This window comes from Hipposideros armiger, unplaced genomic scaffold (assembly GCF_001890085.2).
Source record: "Hipposideros armiger isolate ML-2016 unplaced genomic scaffold, ASM189008v1 scaffold_599, whole genome shotgun sequence".
NCBI lineage: Eukaryota > Metazoa > Chordata > Mammalia > Chiroptera > Hipposideridae > Hipposideros > Hipposideros armiger.
This window is the reverse complement of record NW_017731949.1, coordinates 881,355-884,139: the sequence shown is the minus strand read 5'-3', so window position 1 is coordinate 884,139 and position 2,785 is coordinate 881,355. Positions and strand designations below refer to the sequence as shown.

The 2,785-nt window shown below is 39.4% G+C and overlaps 1 protein-coding gene across 2 annotated transcripts in view; it reads left to right on the top strand.

Annotated features, from left to right (window-relative positions):
• ERCC6L2 (ERCC excision repair 6 like 2) overlaps positions 1-2,785 on the top strand; it is a 119,974-nt gene that overhangs the window by 43,295 nt on the left and 73,894 nt on the right. The window lies entirely within an intron of this gene.

Below are 2,785 nucleotides of genomic sequence, written 5' to 3'. Positions count from 1 at the left end.
TGGCTGCTGGCCGCTCACGCTGGCTGCTGGCTACACATGGTAGCTGCTGGCTACACCCGGTAGCCCATGGCAACCCACTGCCACAGGGGCTGCAGCCTAAGCCGTCGCCGGCGACTCACGGGCAGCCCAGCTCCAGGTTGAGCTGTTGTTCAGCATCTTAGCTGTGGAGGGCAGTGTCACTGGCCTTCCTATGTGGGATCCGAACCAGGGCCCTTTGGCATCCCAAGCCAGTTCTTAACCATCGCGCCACTTGTCCAGCCCAAACTTTATGTATTAATTAAGAAAAAGTATGTTATTTCTTTGGCAATAAATAAATAAATAAATAAATTAATTAATTAATAGGAGGTAATACGAAGTAGTTTTTTTTTTCTCTTTAAAATCGTACAAATATTTTTAGTAGTTAATCTACATAAATTCACCATAGTTTTGTTTGTTGGGACCTCTAAATTTAATGATATACAATGAAAGCTAGGATGATTACCTTAAAAACTTGTGAGTAAATTTTTTTTATTATTGAGATACAATTAACATATAGCATTGTATTACTTTAAGTATACAGCATAATGATTTGATATATATGTATGAGGTATGATCAAACAATATAGTAAATGTTTAAGTTTAAAAAATTTATTACAGTAAAAGATACATTGCCATTTACCCCCCTCAAAAATACTCCCCCCTTGCTTTGAACAGACTTATCCCATCATTCTTGCCATTTCTTTCTTTCTTTTTTTTTAAGATTTTATTGGGGAACTGGAGGAGGGGAACAGTGTTGGGGAATCAGGGAAGGGGAACAGACAAGTTGTTGTCATTTTTGTTCTTTAGTCTGGTTGTGGAGGACGTGACTTCACTGGCCCATGTTGGTATGATCATTGCGCTCTTCCCGGGTGAGGCAGTTGCTTGCCGGCCATTGGATGGCTGCTCATGGCGGCTTACGAAATTCATGCCAGCTGCTGGCCAACCCCACTGCAGCCTACACCATCACTGGTGGTGACTCACGGCAGTCCAGCTCCAGGTCGAGCTGTTGTTCACTATCTTAGCTGTAGAGGGCGCAGCATCACTGGCCTGCATGTGGGATCCGAACTGGGGACCCGCTGCTCAGAGCTGGCGTCCCAAGCCAACTCTTAACCAACGTGCCACTTGGCCGGCCCCATTCTTGCCATTTCTGAAGCAGTTCTGGAAGTTCTCTTTCGTGTGTGTTTTTAGTTGCACTGTCATGGCTTCCTGGATATCCTGAATCATTTTGACTTTGGGAAACAGCCAGAAGTCGCACTGTGCCAGATCCAGTGAATAAGGTGGTTGAGGACACACCGTAATGTTTTTATTTGACAGAAATTGCAGTATCAGAAGCGATGTGTGTCATGGAGTATTGTCATGATGGAGGATGATATATGACACACTTTAAAACACATCTTCTCTCAACCGTAGCTCACACCCAACTGACTGCACCAAACAAGTTGAAACTTGTCACACACTGTTACTAAGGTTTATCACGCTGCTTCCCATATTGAAGATCCCTGCCTTATTGTTGGATGGCACTCAGCAGCATCATTCACTGTATTTTGTGATCACAATGGAAAGGCTCTGTGTCACACATCACTTCTGGTATGGCAGTTTCTGTCAAATAAAAACATTAGAGTGTGTCCTCATCCACCTTATTCACCAGATCTGGTACTGTGCGACTTCTGGCTCTTTCCCAAAGTCAAAATAATTATGAATCGATTCAGGACATTGAGGCAGCCACGACAGCACAAATAAAGACACTCATGAAAGAGGAATTCAGAACTGCTTCGGAAAGTGGCAAGGGCTATGGGATAAGTGTGTTCGAAGCGAAGGGGAATATTTTGAGGGAGATTAATGGCAATGTGTCTTTTACTGTAATAATTTTTTTTATTTAAGCATTCACCATATATTTTGATCACACCTTGTATATTGTGAAATTATTACCATAAGTTTAATTAATATCCATCACCTCACATAGTTATAAATTTTTTGTGTGTTACTCTCTTAGCAACTTTCAAATATACAATATCGTATTATTAACTAAGTCAGCATGCATGCTGTACAATACATTCCCAGAACTTATTTATTTTGTAACTGGAAGTTTGTACCTTTTGATTACCTTTACCCATTTACCCCCTGCCTCTGGCAACCATTGATCTGGCCTCTGTACCTATGAATTGGGTTGTTTTAGTTTTAGATTCCACATATAAGTGAGATTGGTATTAATCTCATAATATTTAGCAATATTAATTATTTTAATCCATGAGCACAGAATATCTTTGTAATTATTTATGTCTCCTCCAGTTTCTTGCATTCAATGTCTTAAAGTTTTCAGTGTGCAGGTATTTCATCTCCTTGGTTAAATGTTTTCCTAGGTATTTTATTCTTTTGATGTAAATGAGATTGTTTTCTTAATTTCTCTTTCTGATAGTTCCTTATAAGTGTATAGAAATGCAACTTATTTTTGTATATTGATTTTGTATTCTGCAATTTTACTGAATTTATTAGGTCTAACAGGTTTTTTGGTGGAGTCTTCAGAGTTTTTCTGTATATAATATCATGTAATCTGCAAATAGAAGCAGTTCTACATCTTTTTTTATGATTTGGATGCCTTTTTTTTTCCTTTTTCTGCCTAATTGCTCTGGCTAGGACTTCCAGTACTATGTTGAATAAAAGTGGCAAGAGTAAGCACCCTTATCTTCTTGATCTTAGAGATCAAGCTTTCAGTTTTTCACCATTGAGCATGTTAGCTGTGGGATTGTCATATGTGACCTTGATTATG